Source organism: Manacus candei, unplaced genomic scaffold, assembly GCF_025592945.1.
Source record: "Manacus candei isolate 608988 ecotype Guabito, Panama unplaced genomic scaffold, ASM2559294v1 h1tg000108l, whole genome shotgun sequence".
NCBI classification, from domain to species: domain Eukaryota; kingdom Metazoa; phylum Chordata; class Aves; order Passeriformes; family Pipridae; genus Manacus; species Manacus candei.
Genome location: NW_026138156.1, coordinates 1841032 through 1865343, shown reverse-complemented (window position 1 = coordinate 1865343; position 24312 = coordinate 1841032). Strand labels below are relative to the sequence as shown.

Genomic DNA, 24312 nt, shown 5'->3' with positions numbered 1-24312 from the left:
TTTGGTTTGGAGCATACTGTCGGTTAGTTTAACTATCAAGACTATTAATTTCTAGCCATTAATTCTCACCAATGTTACCAAAATTCCAAGTTCTCTGTCTTATTGCGAGGGAGAAAACTTTTGCACCACAAAGGATATCAACAGTAAAGTTTCCCCTATCCTCCATGTCCTGAATGGTGGATTGAAATCCTTCTCCTATCCTTGAGTCCTTTGAAGCCCTGGAGAGGTTTAAAGAAACCATGAAAGGAATAACTGGAAACAAATACATGCTACTCTTAAGAACAATGCAAAGAAACATCCCTGACTAACTCAGATTATAGAAATTAGAACAGAAATCACCGTTACCTCTTAGGCCCCCTTGTAACCAATGCACCAGAGAAAGAGGGAAGGAGGAGAAGACAGACAACAAAACAGTCCTGACCTAGAGTTCTCACTAACCAAGGAATCTATAATCTTGTTCTACCTTGCATCAAGGGTAGATATTTCCTTCATACTTCCAAAGAGGCTGTGCTGCCTTTGATACTACTGTCTCAGATGAGACTAACTAACATCCACTTCCAACAGCTGAGCAAGGTAAATATTTCTATAAATTGCTTACAGATATTTCAAGAACATTCATTGTTTGTCTGGAATGACTTTTTTTTCAGACTCACCCATAGAGGATGTTTTTGTATTTGTAAATATGGTTGTTGATAAGATATTTCTGTATCAACATCATTGTATCAATCAAAGGTGTATAAATATTGTTACTGAATGACTTATACATATTTCTTTTTTAAGTCTGTTTGACCTTTCCTTAATTGATTACAGTATCATAATTTAAAGAGTTAAACAATATAAGGAGAAATTAATAGTATAAAATGGACCGAATCCCAGACTCATTATGTAGCACCCTGCTTTAAGTTATTCCATGAAGCCACCCGAGAACAGGAGATAGCAAAAACAAGAACACACTTTTGAGTTTCGAATAGACACAAACATTGATGACAAAATTCAAAACTGAAAGGTGTTTGAATTTGTGATTTGGAATAACTTGACTGCATGCTTTACTGTAGCAATATTGCTTATGCAATCAGGAGAGTAGGATGTCATTACTGTGGCTGTAGCAAGAGGCAAAATCTTTTACTGAAGTGATTGGTGAACCTGAAAAAGATTGAATTTTGGCACAAATGTTTCTCAAATCTGAAGTAGAAGCCATAAAACATACACAAGGTTGGGAAGAAAACTAAGTTAGTGTGAAACAATGAAGTAAATCAATGTGCACTGGGACATCTTGACATTTCATACACTTAATTCTTGTTTCTGGCAAGTGTGGTACAAATGCTGTAGCTTAGACATTTTAAATTAATAAGTGGGTTCAGATGTTAATCTCAAACTTGTAGTTTTAATTGTTTTTTGAATATGATACAATTTTAAAATTTGGGTTTTTTGACAGTCACTGTAGAAAATTAACAAAATTAATTTATGAGTGACAATAATTACTACAGCTATATAATATTATAAAGGTACAAACATACAACCAGTTATCGGTATGATGGTACCCATATAACTTTTTGAAAGCCAGTATTGGAATATGCAGAATAGACTTATGATTTTCCAAGCATGAAAAATAAATGCATAGAGAGAAAAAAATATTTTGATTATTGAATTACATATAATGCAAACAGAGTCAACTGACATGACATCTTTTTATGCAGCATTTGAGGTACTTTCTTTTTGTCTCTATTTAATTATTGATAGCTGACACTTCAAGTTAAGCTGTCAATAGCTTGCATTTCCTTTGAGAAACGCCCTAACTCTCACATTTACACAAACGTGAAGCCTTCCGTATGTTAATAAAAGTGTGCAGTTTCACTTTTGTGAACACTGGTTTTCATATGGTGGGGCAGGTCTCTGGCTCTCACCTTTTCTGAAAAACACAGAAAGTACTATAAACAATGCCAAATATTGATTTTAAACTTAAGTCTCAGCAAATGATCTGAACCACTGCATTTAAGAGATGCATAAAGAACTAAGCAAAATCATGACTTTTTTTATAAAAATGATCACACATTAAAGTAAATAATAAACAAATAATGGCTTTGCCAACAGTTACTTGAATTTGGGGCTCATTTAACAGCTTGTTATTTACAAAACACAAATGTAAACTGAAAAATGTATAACCACATGAAATTTAAAAAATGTTTCTTATTAGGACTTGAGGGAGAAGGATATATATATCTCAAGATATATATACATATATTTTGAAATACTACATGCACATATTGAAATGCTACTGGAGCAGACAAGGTAGATCTTATGAGTTTCCTCCCTTTTTGATAAACCAGAAACCTATTTTTTTCCTTAGTTTTTGTTTCTGGGAAATTCTGGAGTGAGTCAATAAATCCTCGTTCTACTTTCTAGGCTAAAGATTTAATGGTATATATGTTCAGAAAAGGTGACTAAAAGAACAAAACTGAAAGATCAGCAATCTTATTCACTGTTCGCTTTACACCACTCTCAGCTGAAGAAAGTTATTATCACCCTGGTAATACGTGAGATTAGTGTTAGGAAACATTTTAGGGTTGTAACCTCAATTCAGCAAGACTGAAGGGTTTTTTTAAGAAAAAAAAAGTGTATTTTCAAAGAATTTGTGGAAAGCAAGTTCCTTCTATAAAATGAAATAAAATCCTCACATTTCCATTAAGGTAGAGGTAATATACATCACATTTCTATCAGGTTTTAACTTCCTTTTGTAGGTAAGTAAATATCTCCTGCCAATGGGTTTATATAAAGCAATGTTTGCTCATAAAGAATAGGTGTTTACCTTATCCTACTTATGAAGTGAAGTAGAAAAAAATTGCCCTGAAGATGTCTCTGAAGCTCCTCGCGATGTCTAGCCTGGGGTTTTGCAATCTGTTCTACTATTTAATATTTCTGTAAATATCACTTTGTTCCACCTAAAGCAAGACAAATTCCAGTCTCCACTGCAATTGATGGTTGCCAGAGGGTGAGTACAAAACATCAGGTGTGAGAGAGTGCTAAATCACGAGCCTATGGAATTAATGTCAACATCTAACATCTTAGCAGATGGAAAATGCTGCATTAAGGCTCCATACACTCTCCTTGCTTAAAGGTTGAGTTTGTTAATGGGTCGATATGCTACTGAAGTACTTCCAGATCAAGTGTGTGCAGCTATAGCTGCGTCATCTCCACCGTTAGTCTCCTCTGTTTCACACCCAGTGTTTCATGATGCATTTCTGCCTCGTGCAACCCCCTTCTGACCATCTGTATTTCCAAGAGGCAGAACACTACAAAGCATTGTCATAAATATTACCTTAATTTAACACCACCAAACACTGTGACAAACTAAGAGTTTTATTGATTTCAGTGCTAATCTACACAAGAACAGGGTCTAGGATATTGACTTCTGTGATGACCAAGTATTGTTGATTTCTCCCCAGAGCACTCTAATTTCTAGGACCTGCTCTGTTGGAACTGATCTTAATTCTGATCAATGCTTTGTGATATTTTTAGTTCCTGAACTCGCTTCTTAAATATCTCCTACAATGTGCATCTGATGGATAACTGAAGACTGATTTCTAGGAAGAATTGCATCTATAACTTGGATATATATCTTCTAAAATCACTTCCAACAAATGAAATTTGATCAATGTGTGTTCATGAAAGCTACACACTATTACTTTGGACAAATTTTCAAATACAAGACAAAATACTTACATTTTTAATTTAAGTGGGATAAACTTTTTTCAGTGTCTCTAACATTCTAAGCAGATCAGACTTTTTTTTTATTTTACTGTTAAAAAGTATATGTCAGATACTGTCTAACTGTTAGATAATGTCTGACATTTTCTTTTATTTTAGTATTAAAAATATACCGTTGGATCTGATTGGTATCAGGATTTGTATCAGAATTTGTCCAAATCCCAAAAGAGCTTGGAATCAGACTTTTCTCCAGAGAAATATTTAATTGACCTCTCACTCTTTAATGATTTTATAATGACCATTTATATAGAAATACAGTTAAGAGGACAGATTTAGATTTCCAGAGGCTTCATTAATACCCACAAGACTTTCTCCTTAGTCTGCTGATAGCTTGGGATCTTTAAATGTGGCTATTTCTTCACTAGGTTGTTCAAAGTCTGGTCATTCATTCTCAAATGGAATTAATTGCCAGCAAAGTAGGAAGTTCTGCTGCTGCTTGCACTCAAAACCTCATTACTGGAAAAAAGGAACATACCATAGACATGGAACCAAGAACTTGCTGTTTCCCTGCTTCATGTTTTAGCAGTCTAATCAAAATACAGCAAGCACTAATTATTAGTTCATACTATTAACACCTCACACCCTGATTGATAAAGAAAAGCCTCATTAATGATAATGTAAATCATTATATGAGAAAACCTAGTAACTATCACTTATGGCTGGTGTCAAGCTCACCTTCCAGATGCCCTCCTGGCCCCAAGGTTGGTGTCATCAGCCTTCCATCAGCCTTCCTTCCTTCCTACATGACAAAATTGCTGGCATAGGTTCATCTCTATGTTTCCTTCTCACAGTGCCATGGGTAGGTCTGCAACCAGCACCAGCACCTTTCCATCCCCTGGGCACCCCCCAGGCTGCTCCTGCCTGAGGGGCAGCTCACCAGCACCTATAGGAGAGGCACAGCCACACAGCATCTCAAGACGCTGCCTTTGTTTAATGCAAAGTCTGTGCCTTTTTGCTAGCAAGAAATTTTATTTGCTGAGTGACACTGTTCATTACAAGAATCTCCTTTATTGGTCCACATTTCTGCTTTAGTTTCTTTTGATACTCTACTCTCTTGCACACCAGTTGTGCTGGATTCTGCTCAGTATTCTTTCCACTACTATCAGTTGTGTTATCACTACAAATCCAACAATCCACCTAGGTCTTCATGGACCACTGAAAACCTTTAAACCAAATAATCACAGCCCTTCAGAGATCTTCCAGTAACAGGGCACTGATAGCTTTCTTTCACATGCCAAAGCAGGAGGAAGGGGATGGAAAGGCATGCTCATCCAGGGGGACAGCGTGGGTGAGATGCTGAGGACCTGTGAGGCTGAGGGACAGCAGAGCTATTTATTCCTCTGCCAGGCTTGGTTCTCTTCATTTCCACCATACTGCTAGTGTATACATTTACCCTGGGATGAATAAATTATCAGACTCACAGTATATTACAATTGAAAGGGGAGTATCTAATTGCTGGAAAGCAGATGGCCTTACCCTTTTGAGTATGCCTGACAAGAACAAAAAAAATTACTGGCCTGCAGACATATTCCCATAGGTTGCGATCTTGTCAGATTCCATCAGCCAGGGAAAATTGGATATGATGACTGGCCAGTAACAGAATTTTTCAAGGCCAAAAAAAACCCCAACACCCACTTTTTATTTTTTGTACCAGTTTAGCCACATTAGCATACCATGAAAGGAAAGAAAAAGTTACACCCTACCTCTCTTTCTACAGTTGTGTGGATTATCATTATTACTTCAACTTTCCATCTTTTCTTTTTGTTGTATATATTTTCATTCTATTATTCTTATGGACAAATAATTCATTGGCACTTTAAGAAATCAACAGAGCCTGTTAATGAGAAACTGGGCTAAATATAAAGTGTGAAAATATGCAAATTATTCTAGTAGGTTTTTCAGGGTTATATTGATATATTAAATCCTTTAAAAGCAACATCTCCAAATAAATAGCTTTAGAACATGCTAGTCTTTTTATAGTTATGTTAAAACTTGACAATGACATTGTGCAGTGTATAAAATAGTCAAATATTACAGAGAGAAATTATAGCAAATCAAATAACTGAATTTGTAATGGAGAACATAAATGGCTTAGAGTTATAGTCACTAAAAATTTTGAAACAGAAAAAAGCTGACAATCTTTTTACAAGAAATTCATTTAAGAGAACAAGATGCTGTCAGCATAGGAACACTTTGGATAGGAGGGAGTCAGCAAAACAGCTTTGCACGAAACAAGAGTGCTTTCAAAATAGTTGGTAATTAACATGACATAAAAGAGATTTGCTGACTGTTAAATATATACAGAAGGAATTGTCCAGTTTTAGTTCACATGTATGGAACCAATTCAAATAAAGCCTCTTCCACAGTACAGGAGACAGCATGACAACTGTTCCTGTGGAAAATACATACAGTTTAAGGTTGATTTTCCTGGTCACATCTGTACATAACATGAGAGAGTCCAAAACAGTGGAAGAAATTATGTATTTTTTGTTGAGTTTCTGGTAGAATTATGATCTCCAAGGGAAGAGGCAAGCACACTGATAGGTAGTCAACATTTTTTTTTGTTGTTTGCATTTAGTCTTAGAAGCTGACTAATTCCTATGCTTAAGAGCTTCATGCCCCTCTGAGGGAGCATGAAGACTGATTCAGAGCTTTGCTGCCTCCTTTCCTTGTCCTCCCTATGCACCTCCATCAAAGTCCCTAGCCTGGGTGAAAGTATCACTTCCCTCCAGGTAGTACAGAAGGTGGGATCATGGCCTAAGGCTTCCTTACCCGGTATGCCTTATCCCCTCCTCTCTGCTGAACAGGTACTTCAGGAACACCATTGGTTTGGTATATCAGTGCAGCATTAGTGGTCTACAGTCCTCTTCTAGGGCCTAGGCGGTGATTAAAGGCATGGAAGAGAGAGAGAAATCATTGCTAGTGCTCTTCAAGCAAAGGAGTTGTTAATGCTCCTGACTCCTTGAAATTAATCTGACAGGAAGAACTGGAAATAGCCCAGGCACATCTATCCTTGTGTAGTCTCAGGAAGCGCAGGAGAACGCTGTAGCCTTTGCTGTCAAACACACTTTATTGAAACAGGACCACTTGTGTGAAGCAACACTCCTTCAAACCAATAATCCTGCTGAAGTGAAATATTCCCTCCTGGGAAAAGAATTCTACATCAATAGCTGCAGCAAAATGAAGTCCAAAGTCATTCCAGAAGGTAAATTATCTCCAGCATAATCTCTGTAACATTTCAGTCCTGATTAAGAAGTCTCTAGAGAACTGTTCAGATATTCCCCCATTTTGCAGACTGAGGACACAGCTCTCCATGCTGAAACCTCCCCCTGACCACTGTGAGCTTCTCCTACATCAGGCAAATCTCCTGCCCCATCCCAGGTTGCTTTGGTGCCCATGCACAGTAGAAAGTTGCCCAACACAGTAATGACAAGAAGTGACTCATTTTGTGCTGATTTAGTGTTCTGGAACAGGACATCGCTGTGGAGCCAGAGATGAAGATTATGAGGATGCGGCAGAAAGCTGCAAGATAAAGAGGAAAACTGAATAAAACAATTAAGAAGAAGGGGAAAAATAAAGTTTTCTGGTCCAGCATCTGCTTTCCCATAAAACACTATTTTCCCACTCTGTATTATTTTTCTGAGGTATAGTCACATACAACACGTGGAAATTATGTAGAAAATCTGCAAGGTGAAAAATTTGATATAGTATGGGGAGCATAATACCATGAAATTTTTGGAAAGTAAAGCTCAGTAAATATGCATCAATTTCCATTTAACACTTTATAGAATGTCCTTGGTCATCAAACCAATGCTTTTATATGCTCCTCCTTGTTAAGTTTAATAGATTTTTTTCTCTTCCTATTTAAAATTTTGGTACATAAAGAGAATAAAAAGAAGCATACATTTCTAGAATAAGCTGTCCTTTTCTTATTCTGCAATGTCAACTGACATTAATAACTACTTTCAAATCCTGCTAAGAGGAAGTTCTCTAGTCCTGGCACTAGCTGATACTTTTTGCTAGGTAACATTAGATTGTAGTATGGTTTACTGATACTGTGTCAGAAGTGAGGACATTAATAGGCCACAATGCCCTTCAAATTAATTTTATAAATACTTTTTAATAGCACTGAGGAAATTCTGCTGAGCTTTGGCTAATAAAACACCTAATTATTTCAGGATGTTACTGGTATTTTATTAACCGACCAAGTAGGAAACTTCAGTTTTAAAAAATGCTGATCAGGAGCACTTTAGCTAGTATTACCTTTTTCATGTCCACCCCACATAGTCACTGCTCTTTAAAGAGTAAAGGACTTGCCAGAACCTTTTAAAGCACAATATCTTGAATTCCAGCAAATGTTACACCCACATTTTAAGCATCATTAGGATACTCAGTAGCTCAGGTAGCACAAAAATCTATCTTCTATTCTTCCATTAATGTATCTTCTGGTGCCTCTTTTCCCTCACCTTGCACATAAGGAGTGGTGCCAGGTGCCCCCCTGAACAGCTGAATTTTGTGATCTATGCTCCTCTATAAGTAGTGAGACCTTGCCAGACAAAACACAAACACCAAGATAGTAGTCATGTCTTTGGGCGATGAAATGGAGAGGACGAATCAAGCTTTAGATTATAGTTACAGTCAAGATGTATGTCATAGGGTTTAGCTTAACCTAAAAGACTCTAGATACCCCAAATTAGGATGACAATTATATGGACTCAGTTATTTCTACCCTTTGAGTCAAATATCTGGCATTCACTCAAGTTCCCACTGAACAACGATTTACATACAAGCATGCAATCAGTGCAAACTCTAGAGAAGACTCAAAGCATAGATTTATCTCTTCTATAAATTCTGTGAAGGGAAAAAATATCACAGCCTTGCCCACAAGGAGATATCACTGCACTCAAATCTAGCAATGTGAACACAAACATGCAGGTTATCAGTCTGCACACCATTGTCAGAGTTCAGGTTTGTGTTTTAACTCATCATGGAAGCTGACAGAGGCTCCTAATAACCTGTTAATACCGAGCACAAACAAATCATTTGAGAGGAAAATTATAGTCTGTAAATTCCAGCTAGGGTTCAGACAAATAACTAACATTCCAGAAAATCAAGTTTTACTTTGAGTAATGATTAGTTGTGTTTGCTAATATCATGTTTGCAAAACATCTGAGCATTTTAATCGTTCACACTCATATAACAGCTATTGCGGATTATAAAGTTCATTTATAAGTTCTAAGAATTGCAAGATGGCAAATATAACAAAAATGTATTTATAACTACTCATTTGAATAAAGGCGTATTCACTTCTGTGGGATCTCTAAACTGTTTTATTCATTTCTTGTGAGTAATCAGGTAAGCAAAATTTGTGATAGATTTGACAGAAAAAGTCACATTTTGTGAATATCCATACAAAAAAACTACTAGCTATAAAACTAATCAATCTTTACAGTCCTTTGTAAAAGCCTAGTAAAAGCTAGTAACTTCTAGAACAAGATGAACAGTAAAATGAACTAAAGAATAACATACATGATCATGACTACTGAGGTAAAACTTGAGACTGTAAGCATCTACAGTGAACTGGACTTGTATAGAATACAAAGATATACTTCCAAGACTTCAATCCAGCAAATTGAGTCAATCAACAGATTCTTAGAGAAATCCACTGTAATAATGGATACTCAGTAGGAGAGATTTCAGCATCAGAGGTTCAAGTAGCAGAACACAAACATATTGTTACCCCAAAAGTTTTAGTGAACAACATCTATGGGACAATGTAGTAATTTAAATTTTAATTTAGAAGCACATTAGAAAAGCTCATTTCTCAGTCTTTAAAAATGGAAAACGTAAGTAACGAAAAAGATGCCTCCATTAAAAGTTTCAGAAACAAGCCATAAAAATGAAACATTTTGCAAAATATTTATAGGTCAAGTCTGATGCTGCTTTCTGATGACAAAGAATGATGTTGAAATCCTGAGCCAGTTGACCGTTTGGAGTAAAGTATTCAATAGATGAACTCTGATCCAGTACCACACCTTTCAAAAGAAGACTGTTGACCTTGTTTCACCACAATTTCACTTCATCAGCAATTCTAGCCATGCCATTTCGTAGGCCTAGTAATAACATAAGGGCTTACAATGATACAACACTTTCAGGAAGACATTAATACCAGAGACCTGACACATTTGTCTTAATAAATGAATCAAAGCATTCAAAAAAACTTATTTTAATTCATTTGTTGAAATATAACCTCTGGCCAAGATGCTGACAGTTGCCTAAATTGGGAAATGAGTCACCTAAGCCCATGCAGAGTACCCTAAACTACAAACCTTTGGTTTTACCTATACTGAAATTCATTCAGCACTTAGAGTGCCCATCACTTTAGAATATCTTGTCACATTTTTCTGCTTCATCTCCATAGCTATCTTTAGAAAAATAAGACTAAAAATCAGCTTTGAATATCATAAAATGTCAGGTATATAAACAACAAATGTTGCATCATTGCACACAGTTTACTGATTATTTTAACTGTTTTATAATCCAGGTAACTGCATAAACTAATTAGAGAGGCCAAAATCTCCAAAATGAGTTTATTAAATGAACTTTAAAAAAAAGTTAAACACAGTGGGTTTACAGATAAAATGATTTAAAAAAGGGAAAAGCAATAAAGTCCTTGTAAGTCTGTTGTAGTTATTTAATAAAAAAGAATTTTAATAAAGGAATGTGTGCAGAAGAAAATTCTTTGCAATAATTTAGAGTAAAAAATTAAAATATTATTAAAAAATCCTCTTACATGTTAAGTAAGAAAACATCATATCCACTCACCAATACGTACCCTACAATTAGATGAAGGGCAGCTTATCCTGACAGATTAAAGCATCCTCCTTCCTTTCCCAAGAAGCTCAGTAATGAGGATTACCCTTACCTTTGCCAGTAGCAAGCCTCATGTATGTCATGAGGTACTTGCTACACAGAGTTTTTGAGTCTGGAGTTTGGCTGGGGCTCAGCAGATGTCATGACATTGTAGAGACAGGGAGAGTCATTGGGGCCACCAGCAGGGTAGCAAGCAAGTCCCTGGGGCAGCTGAGGGGCACTATCTAAGCCAGGGAGACCTTAAAAGAGTGGGGACAGCTGATTCTTGTTCTTGGTAATCAGCTCCAGCAAGCTGGGCTGAATCACTGCCAGCCCAGTCTTGGTAAGAGGATGCCCCACAAAAATAACTGCAAGGAGATAACTTTTTGGATTTGACATGATGTCTTATTCTGATTTTCCTTTTTTTTTTTTTTTTTTCCTTTTTATATTAAGGTAATGCAAACAAGCATTTAATAAAATTTAGTTTTGAAAAGCACTTAACACCCATTGAAATGAGTGGTAATAAGCACCTGATTCCCTTCCTTGGCATTTTGTTTGAATTCCAGGTGTAATAGTGCCTTCAAAAATCTGATCCTAAGCAAACAAATACAATGTTTTGTCTTTTCAACTGTGTGTCCTTCTACTTCCTTTAAAGCTACTCTGGAGCAAGTCCTTCCTCTTCTTTAAGAAGTTCAAATCTTCTGGATTCCCCAAACACAGAAAACACAATAGTCCTGAGCCCTGTGCAGGTTACAGTCCCCATTGAAACTCTCCATACAACTCCAGCTTTTGAACATAACAATCAAGGAAGAGGAAGGAAGGGCTGTTCTGCAGCTGTATTTGGGAAGAAAAATAAAGAGGAACTCTCCAGGTATTCATTTATGTCCTTACAGTGCAATACTTGGCCTCAGCAGAAGACAGTTTTTCTGGTGACAGAAACAACCCATCTTATTCCTCAGCAAGTTACTTTATGCTCTGTCAGAACAGGCACATTGTGGAGATGGGACCAAGAGTGCCCACAGAGCTATCTGCTACCTCTCTCTCCTGCTTTACATATTTCTAGGTATCTCTATCAGATTGCTCTTCATGTCATATCTCTTTGCTCTCCTTGTCCCTAAACTAGTTGTACTCTTTCATAATCAAGCATCATTTCTGTTTCAAGCTTACTAGTTTTACTGAACCAGGTGTAGCATTTTGTATCATCTAGGAAAGCTACTTGATACAGACTCTATTATCACATTATGCTTAAATTATTTGCAACAGAAGTCTTGTTTTATGTTCACTTTACTTTCAATTACACAAAACCATAAGAAGAGAGTTAGAAGTAAATTTCCTTCCAATTCAGCCAGCAGTTAATTGAAAAAAACTAAAATCCCCAAGCTTAATAAAACTGTGTAAGCCCTTAACTAGTAGTGTATGGCCTTAGACATGAGAGTACAGTTTGGGTTGTCATTTGATATACACCAGAACAGAATATGACTAAATATGTGTTCTAGAGTCTGTTGTATTTGTTCTTAGATTGCTTTGCAATCAGCTTGATATTTTTGATGGAAATGAGGTTGCATCAACATTTACCCTTTCCAGCATTAAACATAACAGCAGGACTCATGAGAACAGAAACAAAAACTTTGCAAATATTAAAGGAATAAAGCATCTGGCAGAGACTTCTAACATGCTTGAGAAGAACATATCCCAGTGGACATGACCATTTTGATGCTGGTAAAAAAAATTGTTAATTCTTCTTCTAAGATATTTAATAAGATTGTGGACACACATACTGTTTTAGTAGAGAAGAACTAAGACCTGTTCTTAGTTCTGTTAAAATACACAGTTAAATATAGAATCACAGAATCATAAAGGTTGGAAAAGACATCCAAGATCATTGAGTCCAACCTCATGTAATCATACAATTCAAAAATAGATGAAGCCATGTGAACCCAGATTATATACTCTCAATCCACTAACAGACACCTTCCTCTAAGTACAGATTTTCCTCCTTAAATAAGAGCAAAAATCAAATTCCTTTCATCTGCTGCTTCCTGTTATCCTCTGCAAAACCCTAGCTTACGGTCTCTGTGATCCACACCAATGGGCAGTACAGATGCTAGAGAAGGTGGGAGGGATTCGATAGGGCATCCATTTCAGACTCGGCAGAACATTCCTTGAAGGGACAACATTGCATAGATTTGTCTATTGGTGCAATTTGCCCTTCTCCTCTTGGGCCAGATTTCTGGATAGTATTTTCAGCTCAAAAGGATATTTGGGGAAAAACAAGCTTCTGAATTTTCCTGAAATGCAAAGGACAAAATACAGGGTAACCGTATGCTGGTTTAGAGAAAACCCAATGTGAGATATGGCTGATTTTTTATCCAGCTACCTGTCCTTTATATTCCACTTTCCTAAAATAAAGGAATACTGTTAATCCAAGAGTCACAAAAACTTGGAACTTAGTTTTATTTTCAGATATTGGAAAACTACAGTTATTATTAGTTTTGCTGTGATAACACCGGTCAAAGGATTTAGTAACTGTGTCCTGATTTTGCTTACAGCATTAGAGTCCATAAAAGAAAGGATGAGAATCATGCAAATTACTTTATACACTTCAGTAGTGCTGTAACTACTGCTCTTGGTGGTACCTGTATGGGAAGTTTATGAGGCAAGATTAAGCGACAGTATAAAGGAGAAATACACAGTTGAGAAAAAGGAGATAGTAACAAGATAGCTACAAGAAGGTCAGGATACACTTTTTTTCTTGGTAAGCTGTGATTTTAATTAATTCACACGAACAAGAAATATTAATTATTACTTACTAACAGGTCAGTTGCTATATCATAGTCTTTATAAATCTTCCATGGAAGTTGCATCCCACATGATTCTTCAAAAATGATTTAAGAACTAAGTAACAGTTATGGAAGTCTATTCGCAGAAATTTCTTTTAAGTCACTTTAGAATTGCTAAATACTTTTGCCTATGCCAAAAGATACCAAAGCTTCACTTTATAACACTGGGCAGAACAGATATTTGAAGACTCTCCAGGAGTAAGGGTTCAGTAATCAGCACACAATCAGGGGGTTCAGACTTCATTGCCTTTTAATTAGTGAGAGAACAGGTTTCTGAATAGGCGTTCCTGGGAAGTAGGAGAAATGGTAGGAACATGTGCAATGAACCCATTTGTCTACAGTTTAAATTGCGTGTACAACTGATTTATTTCAGGGGCTGTGTCAAACTGTTACTGTTCCTTTTCTGTATATATTCAAACTATAGATATATATTTTTTTTCTGGGATAAAAATAGAAAATAAATACATTTTTAATGCATAATTCATGATAATGTCCTAATTCAAAAAACATTTATGAATGTAAGTAGTACAAACAATTGGATTGAGACTAGAATTGGCTGAAATATTTGAATGTATTTGAAATACACTTTCAGATGAAGAGAGTACTGGGAAACATACCTTTTTGAAAGCTTCTATTTCAAAGAGAAAAACAGGATTTTTCATAATATTTTATCCAAAACTATTATGAAAACCTCTATCAAAGCAGTTAGTGAGTTTTACTTTTCCTGATAGTAACTACATGTGTGATTCAGCATATAGAAAGTAGAGTTAATTACCATATTTCAGCAGGAATACAACTATCACTAAGTTTTTGTGGTTTAGAAGTTGTAGAGGGTGCAATTCATGTTACCAAAACTATTATAATGTACAAGGTTTTCAAGATAATAAAAAATTGATACTGGGGAGAAAAAAGACCACTATGATAAAATAAAAAGGTACAAAACCAAAAAGCTGTATTTTCTTTTTGAAAATGAAATCTCTTTTTATAGTGCTGAGACTATCACTGATGATAATTTCATTCTTAGTTCTGACATGATTATCTTGCACGTTGTGAAAAAAAAATTAGTCAACGTGGGTTGAAGAAGCAGCTTGTGATAATACTAAATGTTCTGCAAAGTTAAAATACCAAATTAATCCATCAAATCATCATCGGTTCTGCTAGAACATTTGTGGAAAATAGTAATATTTGATTTCAGGTAAAATGCAACTAAACCTTTTGGTGTTTCAGAGCTCTGAAGTTTCAGAGAGTAAAGAACTCAGCTCACTTGTGGAGAATGATGACATTTTAATGCTCAGCTGAAATTCCCCTAATGAACAAAGAAGAAGGTTGGTTTCACACCAAGTCTCTGGTGATAACTCAGCTGAAACTACTGGTGCTGACTCTTCTGACTGGAGAAAATCGGGATCATTCCCAGAGGCCAAATCTACCTAAAACTAGTACAGAGGGTTGGCACTTGGCACCTGCACTTATTGTGAAGTGTCAGAACTGTACAGCACATGCTGATAGTGGCCATCTGCTCTGTACATTGATATTCCAGTGAAGGTCGGTGTGGGGACAGCCCTGCTTTCCAGCCCTGTGATTTGAGTGACAGAACCAGACTTGCCTTTTGTGCCCCTTCAGAACGTGAGAGGGTTTTATGCTGTGAAATTGGATGTAATTTCTGTTTGCTCCCTCTTCTGTGTATGGAGACATCTTGGTATGTGTTGGTCTGTTTGCATTAAACAGGAAAAACAGTATTTTGAGAAAACAGGTATTCTGCATACTGTTAAACTCATCTTTAGTGCTTTGCTATAAGAAAAAACTTCCTGATATAAGTAGCATACCATGTTTTTAACAATCGTGCAGGACTGTTTTTATTTTGTTCAGCTATTAATTTTGTTCTCCATTCAGGCCTCTCATATATCTTTATGATTAACAGCACTGAATGCTGTGATGAAGAATCATTAAGTTTGATTTCTGTTATACAATTCCTATCATTCTACCCTTCCAGCAAAAATATTGATTACTTGAATTTTTTCTTAAAAAAACAAAGACATCAAGGAAAATATGTTTATTTTTATTATTTAAAAGTATTACTTTTACATCTTCCTATGTCTTATGACTTTACATTTAAATATAACCTATAAAGAAATGAGGTAGACTGAAGTAAGGGTGTAGTAATCTTTAACTCTAGATTTAGCACAAACTTCTTGTGTGACTTTGGACATAATTTTGCTGTTTTCCCATCTCTGAAAGATGATCAATATTGGGTACCTAGTGTTGGACTTCCAACGTGTAATATTCTGTCGTGTGCAGAAGAGGACACACCAAATGTATGGAGCCAAGAATTCATTGCTTGTCTAATTCTTGCTTAGAACAACTAATAGTGTTAATTGGAAAGAAAAGCCTCATTAATAATCTAAATTAAACCATGATATGGGAAAACCTGCTCATGACATAGCACTTTTGCCTGGTGTCATACTCACTCCCAGGTGCCCCCCTGACCTCAAGGGTGACAGCATCAGCCCTTCTCCAGGGTGGGTGGGAGGGAGTTGCAGCAAACTGCCATTATCTCAAGGGCATCTCCAGAAGTATGTGTCTGTTTGGCAGGTCCCTGGCTCCTCATTCTTGGGTTTAGTTTGGTTTATCTGCTCAGAAGTATTGCCAGGCATGTATAGGTTATGAAGTAAGGAAAAAAAATTCCCCTGGTAAGAAGAAGGCAAGCATAGAAAGTTAAGGATATTTCTATTACATACAATAACTAAATAAATCATGCATCATCAAGAAACCTAAAGGTCCTTGGAAACTTGAATAGAGCTACCCTGATGAGACAGGAGTGTGTGCTCATGTCTAAAGTGGAAAGTAAGCTTGCAGACTCTGACCATTTAATTCTCCTGCTTCACTTAGTGATGTCGATCATCTAGGGCTGAATTCAAATTTAGGGATAACCATCTAGAGACTTCATATTCACAGGGGCAGAAAGAAAAAAAAGAAAAGATTTTAGTATTTTTGGGGGGCTCATAAGTCACGGTGTCTCCAGAGAGAGGACTGAAGCATGCCTTTACCTCAAAGAACAAAATTATGTCATCTTTAATGAAGGACTTTTCCTATAAATTTTCTTCTTACAAAAATGAAAGAAAATGTAACTTACACTTTGAAAGACTTACCAAGTAATGATAGCCCCATGGCATATTATCAAATAGTCATAAGAAGTGTTAGTACTGGTTTAAAATGGATTTCCAACATATTCTTCAATTTAACAGGTCAGATTAATTTAGTAGAATAACTGTTTTATGGTTTCCAGTATCCTTGTAGGAACTTTCTACTCTCATTAATTGCTGCATTAATTGCTAAATGGAAAAGACCCATTCTTAAATAGGCTGTTTTGCATTATCAAAAATGTTCATTAACATTAATTTTCATAGCAACTGAATTTCAAAAGTTCCATTTCTGAGAAATGAAATTTTAAATTCCCCTGATATCCTTGTTGCTACTGATATCCTTGTTGGCATCGATCCAGGAGGGAATTTGAAAAAAAGATACCACTGACTTACATTATCAATCTAACTGAGCAACACAGAACAGACTGAATTTTAAATGCTACATAGTTTTTAATCTAGAAAATAAAATAGCCTAGTAGACTAAATTTAATCTAGAATGGATTCTGAAGAACATTGCTCTATTTTGGTGTATTTTTTAATTCATCAACAAATGACTGCTTTCCTCTAAAGCATGAATGCAACTTTTAGCTTATTTACAAGCAAAGAACATTGCCCTATTTTAATTTCAGCAGAGATACTATTTTAATCCTATTATGAGCTAAAAATCTACTATTCCTAAGAAACTAAGAGGAAAAGCACTTTGTCTGGTCCAAAGTGAATGTAGTTTGTGTGTTCTCATTGACTTCTGTTACTCATGGCTACCTAGGGAAGAATATGAGGAAAAGACAAGGGCAATACAACCACAAAATATTCTCCTATCCCCTGAAAAGTCACAGTTCAAGGGACATCCCTGAGACACTTATTTTTAATGACCCTTAACTGGGTTTTTCCCTTTATGAAGTTGTTAGGCTTGTTTCAAACCTATATTAACTCAATGCTCAGAGCATTCTAAGAAAAACTTCTACAGCTTAATTGCTCATTATGTGAAGAATTAGTTCCCTATATTGAACATATTCTCTCCTAGTTCCTTTTGATGAATCCTAGTCATATCTCCTAAAGCAATGCAAAATATTCACATAAATTAAGACAATGAGTCACATTTCTCTCTAATATTTTAGTGAAGATGAGTTACTGCTATTTTCTCAACTAGGAAAAAAGTAGAGAAGTGTCTGCCTTATCTAACAGAGGAGAAATTTGTGAATATTAAACAAAAGGAAGACTTACATGTCTCTAGATTCAAGTTCTCAAACACTTTTACTAGAAGTACTAAAAACTACATGTATAGGCATGGAATAAAAATAAAAGTCATCAGCATTTGTTTATAACCCTGACAACTTTACACAAATTCTATTTCATGGCACTATACAGGGCCCCACTATTTTGTCCTATGTACATTTGAGTCCACAGGGAGAGTCATAAACTTTTGTTATCATAAAACCTATATGCTAAATCATGACCTTAAAAACAATGTTACAGTGGAAAGATAACATGTCACAAAAATTAGGAGGAAAATGATAACAAAAGCCCCATAGGAACTTGTAATGCATTTTTATTTTGCTGTAAAGAAGATAAATGCTTTTTTAATGAAATATTCAGGATAAAATGTCAAAATAAGTGACAGTAAAAAGCAGACTACTATGAGTAGTTATAGGAAGGCACATTTAAGATGTCCTAATGTTTTATTCTCCAAATATGATCACAGATTTCATAGCAATTGCTTTTCGAATAGTGATTCCGATACTCTTTGACTAAGTATATGTAATTTCCATCTTTTTTTGAACATATTCCTCATGAACCAGACCACATAAATTTGCTCAGTGCTTCTGCTGGAAATTGTCTTTAGTCATTTCTCCATCTAGAGCAACCAGATGTATGTTTTTCCATTCCAAGTTTTCCCTTGTGTGTTGGCTCTGAGCACTCTTTTAAAAGTAACTCTCTGTCCTAAACATCAGTTGAATCTAACAGTTTCTACTCTAAAAGGTAGCAATCAAAATCAGACATGTACAAAGGTAATTGCAGAACTTGGCCAAAAATTTTGTTTGGTGAATGAGGAAAATATTTTAATTTTTTTTCTTCTACAGCCTTACCCCCCCCTTTCCCCCTCCCCTCCCTTCCTAAATTTACTTTAACTATTCATTGTGATTTTGACCTAAATGTAAAAATTTCAAATTTGGGGGCTAGACACCACATGTCTGAATCAATTTTCCTTCCTTTTTCTGAATAATTTCATTCTTCCTAGACACAAGTTTTGGTTTTAATTTCTGTGTTGAAAATATATTTTGCAAAACCTCTAAGGGACCATAAATACAATACATAACTGAATTGAAAAGTAACAATAAATAACTGAATTGAAAGTTCAAACCAAGTTGAGAAAGAGAATCTAGATTATTAAAGAGGGAGATTAGACCAGACAGAGCTGAACTCAGGAAAACAATTCCTGGTAAGGCCCTCTTGGTGCACGTAGAAGAAGCTGTGCCTGAGAAGAGGTCGTGTGTAAAAGGACGAGATTTTGATCCACTGGCCAGTTTTCTATTCGAGACCCATTTTTGTGGTGCTGCTTCTCTGCTTCATCATCATGACAAAGCACTGGCCACCAACTTCAGTCAGATTCACATGAAAACCTGACAGAAATACACAATTGCTAGAAATACATTCACTACTTCTAGCTCTATCAGTTTGGCTATTTTTCAGTCTTGTTTGTTCTAATTCTATTAAAAGCTAGTATTACAGAAAAAGAAAAAAGGCATCTTGAAATCTTTCCCAGAATGATTAAAACTAAAATATTTGAAAGCTAAGATTTCCTATGCAATTATACATAGATGGATGTAGGTGGGAAATTGTTTTCTCTTTTTCTTTCTAGGTTTACTGACCTATTTCAAGAGCCATTTTAATAAAATTCCCCTCTAATTTTTTCCTCCATTTTTTTTATTTTCACTTTCAGACAGCTGAAAATAAGTTAATACCAATAAACAATTACTTTCACTTTCATGTTCTTCAACACAATTCCTTCAAACATATACATTGCCTTTATCCTTTACCTATTAAAAAAACTCAAGTGTTTTTGTTGCATTTGACTTCTTTTTTCACTATAATTTCCAATTTCAGTGAAACAGATTGCAGACAATTGGATTGAGCTAAACAGATGTTTAAATTGGACACATATGTCTAAAGTATTTAAGGTATTGTTCATTAAACTTATACATATGCCTAAGAGATTCCATGGATCATGGTTTAATGATAATTTCTCTCACTCTCAAAGAAGTCAGTAGTAACACTTAAACCCAAGGTCAACACTTGGCAAGCTAATATCCACTGCTAATATCCACTGCACCATGCTTTTTTCATCTTTCCCCTTTTTCAGAATGAGTTGTTGTACAGTGTCTACTCACTCTCTCCAAGAGTTCAGATATAATTGCATATGCATACAAAAGATTACGAATCCATGCTACCCTTCTACCTCATTAGTCAGAAATCTGAGAGGGAAATGCCACTACTAATATGGCTTAAAACTCACTTGGTCTAATTTTTGTCAAGTTTTAATCCTATTACTTCAAGTGATTATTAATTTTTGTTGCATGTAGCAATAACTCTTGAATAAATAAATAAAATGTAGTTGTTTGTGACCCTCTGAAACTCATCAACTCTTCTAAATTATGTTCTTAGTTATTATGCATGCTATTAACTTTGATTTTTCTTGTTAAATCACTCATCATAATATATTTTATATTACCATCATGCTGCCAATGATTCAAAAATGAGTTTTTTCCATATACAGCAGTTGTGGCCATGTTTCCTTTCAATATTGTTTATTATTTACATACTAATTGTGCCTCCAGGATGTTACTCTAGTCAATAGCCAAGACTGTACATGAACATATGAAGAAAGCTTTGTCCTAACCAGCCTAAAGTATGAACAATGATATACAGGAAAAAGTTATCATTCTATTCTGTTTAAATAAATGCTTCAAAGTTAAAACACTACTAAACTGTTTTATTACTATGAATATTTAATGTAAATTGTATAATAGCATAAATCTAAAATTGTATGATAAAACATCTTTACATGAAAGTTATAAGAAAAGACTTTAAGACCTTTTCATTTAGGGCCAAAATTTATTATGCTTATGTGATCTGTTCCACAAATGTCTCTATGGGTTTAGGATAGAAAAAGGAATAGTAGGGTACTTTACTTCAGTCTTAGAACCTGGCTTGTGGCATTCACACAAGACAGCTATTGCTGACAGCTATTAATTAAGTATCCTGGGTTTTGGAATGGTTCCAATTTAGAAGTCGGTTTCCTAAGGATCATTAATGAGGTCCCAATTATCCTGCCGTGGGGCAAAGTGTGAGTAATGGACTCATACAGGCTACACCTTCAGAACAGAAAGGTTTAGGTGATTCAAGTGAGAGTTTTTATCCTGTCAACTGAACACACAATTCAAAGGATAACAAAAACTAAAGATAAAAGAGTTTAATATCTATGCAAATGAGCGGGTATCATATATATTATGACACTGGTTTTCATGTAGATAATCCTCCAAACTTGCCTAAATCATAGCCGATGTAATGATAACCACATTTTCAATGTGTTCTGTTTTTTTTAGTGGGGGAATGCTTTTTTTATTTTTATCTTAAACCAGATAAAAATACCTTTATCTTCCCCAAATCTATTATTTAATGCACTTAGCAGTGAAACAAGTGATAATTAGCAATGATCCACAGAGCCAGTTCATTGTTCTGAATCTGTCTCTTTACAGCTCTGTGTGGCTATTCTCACATTTACAATAGCCCTTTTCTACCAGATGATAATTGGGAGACTTTGAATAAGATCATGGTCAAACTGAGAAATGCCAATTTATCCTGCGGAAAATTATTTTGGTAAAAATACTATAGAAACTCTTCGGGGGAAATGAAAACAAACAAAAAAAAAGTAATAAATTACTTGACTTTGTTTTGAAATTGTACTTCTGGAACTGCAAAACAGTCTTTGAAATGTTTTCTTCTGCACCTATCCCACTATTATTCCAAGGCTAATAGTGAATGTAACAGTCTGTTTCTTGTAAGTCATTCTGTTCCAAAAGCATCTCATGTGATAAATAAATATTCAAAATGATAGTATATCATAGGGGTGAACAAAGTTTTGTTAAACACCTGCCTTGAGATTTTAAGTAGCCTGGTAAAAAGTCAATATTGATGGTAACATTTTGATTGTCTTGGATTTTTTATGAGGAAAAAAAAGGAAATCACTGTAAAAGAGGTAGCATGGTAAATTTAACATATTAGAAGATAGTAGTTGCAAAATTTATAATGCAAACAAGGATAGATAATCTATTATTATAGATAATCTATTTTATTAGACTTCTGCACTGGAGGTTAATGGCACTGGGGACAATGGAGACATCAAAATCCCAGGGCCAATCTATCTGAGCTCCTAATCTTTCCTTACCTGCTGTGCAGCCTTACAGTGCTGTCTCTCCAGCTACCATAACTGATGTTTTGAAAGATGTCAGTGGGATTCTCAGGTAAACTGACCTGGGAAACTAATCTGTTGTTGAGTTCCAGACTCAGATATGTATTTTTTTGCATCACTGCCAAGTCAAGAGAGAAGCCACTTCTTAGTCATATGTATAAATTCATGGAGCTTTAAAACAAAAAAAGAAAGCACTGTTCTGATACTGCAGTGAGTTTATTTCATTTGGCAGATTTTAATTCCTCTCAAAGCTTTTCTGAAATATATGAGAGTCCAATTCAGTAAAAAATAAATTATTTAAATTTGTCTGGTACCTCAGTAATATGCCATTATTACAAAAATGTATAATGAACCAAAAAATTATTGTATGGCATTTAAACACGGCAAGTAGATCAGCTAAGCACAAAAATTTGACCATTGAGGGAATGAACCCAACAGCTCTGGCATGTGCTAAAGCATCCAGAGGAAATGCTGGCTATACTGATCCAAATATACTGTATTGTGCTAAGTCTAGAGTATACCAAGAGGCTTCATTACCCAGAGAGGAGGAAGATATCATTAGAAAGTGGTCTATTTTGGCTAATGCTTCAATAGTCACTTTGATAGAAAGCTACAGACAAAATGCCTTAAAGAAAGGCATCCAAGAAGATGATACTCAAAGAACTTTTATACCTCTTAAAATCCATGTCTCACTATACTCTGATGACGAGGATAATGAATAGTCTCAAACCATGTCAAAACAACTGCACTTTTGGTCTTCACATAGAGAGAGAAGGGGTGAATCAATTTTTAATTTTTTAAATGATAGACTCAAGCTTGTGAAAGAATATTAAACAAGAATAATAATTTCTTTGTACAGTCTTCAGGACTGTGTTAAAGAAAAGGAAGTTTTCCTTATGTATTCATTATAAATCACAACATTTCAGTCAGAAAGGTGCACAATTCTAGCACCAGTTACTTTCTTTTCACCTTTCCTGCCCTGGAGGCTGTATCTAAAACACTTAAAATCTTCTGTCAGCAAAAAAAGGAGAGGTCAAAAAAACCTCTTAGGTCATAGGAAAGGAATTCTTGGCAAAAGAGCTCAGCAGTATTAGGCAGGAAAGTGACAGACTATAGGAGAAGAGAGAGAGCAAGAAGACAGATGCAGAACTTTGTGATACATTTTAAGTTCTATATATTTGAGTAAACTCATTGTCCAGTTACATTTCTGGGTTTTTTTTCAAGTAGCTCAGAGATATAGGAGATTTCCAAAAAGTCATTTACTATCAAAGCAGCTGAAATATTTTTGTTTACTGACAGAACCATCACAACATTTTATTGAATATATTTAGACTTAGACTGCGTGCTCATACCTAAGCCATACTCATACCTATCCACATACCTTTTGCGTCACTTATGCAAGAAATTCAAAACCAGGGTTGCAGAGTGATTCTTTTTCAAAGAAACACAAGAAAGATTATCTAGTTTCTTGAACAGAAGAGTACAACACAAGGGGCATGTGCACATAGAGTCCTAATAGATAGGAAGCTATCTAGAAGGAGGCCTAGAAGGAGAACTAAGATTGAATTCAAAAGAATCATTAATTCGTTCATTAAAATACTGACTCAATTAAAATTCTAAATTCGATTTGGCAATTGCATTGGTTAATTCTTAGTAGATCAGTATTATTTATGGCCATTTATCCTTAGTAATACTGTTGTATTTTTGTTTGTTACTAACACTAATGAAAGTAGTAGGGCTCCTCTATATTTTCACATTAACAACATAAGAATGATCTTGAAAAGGTACATAAGCAAAATGATTTACTCGAGCTACTCCTACATAGATCCTCTAAAATTAGATTTTTGATGCTCAACCAAGAAACTTTCTGCCTGATGGCAGTACCTCCCAAAGGGGCAGGTCTGAAGCCTTAATCTCTACATACCCTTGTCAGTAGAACAGGGATGCTAATTCTGTCAGGCTCTGCAACATTCTCAGAATGAAACCATCTCAAGACTTATAAGTGTCTCAGGACTAATAAATGTATTGACATGAGCAGTGAGAAGTTTGCCTCTGATGTTAAGCAATGCTAAAGAAATCTACAGACTCTTGAGAAGCCATGCAGTGTACATCCCTTATTCAAAACAATATGTGAAAGTGAGGACCAGTTTTTTATACCTCTTTAGAGAAATGTTATACCACCATATATATGTTACTAAAAGTTTAATACTGGTTTATGTGTTTGCATTGTTTTCACTCACTTGAT

General features: G+C 35.3%; 1 long non-coding RNA gene across 1 annotated transcript in view; it reads right to left on the bottom strand.

The window, feature by feature from the left end:
- Positions 1 to 6545: 6545 nt before the first annotated feature.
- LOC127461560 (uncharacterized) overlaps positions 6546 to 24312 on the bottom strand; it is a 146811-nt gene continuing 129044 nt past the window's right edge. Inside the window, exon 3 of the long non-coding RNA XR_007900141.1 lies at positions 6546 to 6641. This is a non-coding gene — a long non-coding RNA (uncharacterized LOC127461560). The remainder of the gene's footprint in view (positions 6642 to 24312) is intronic.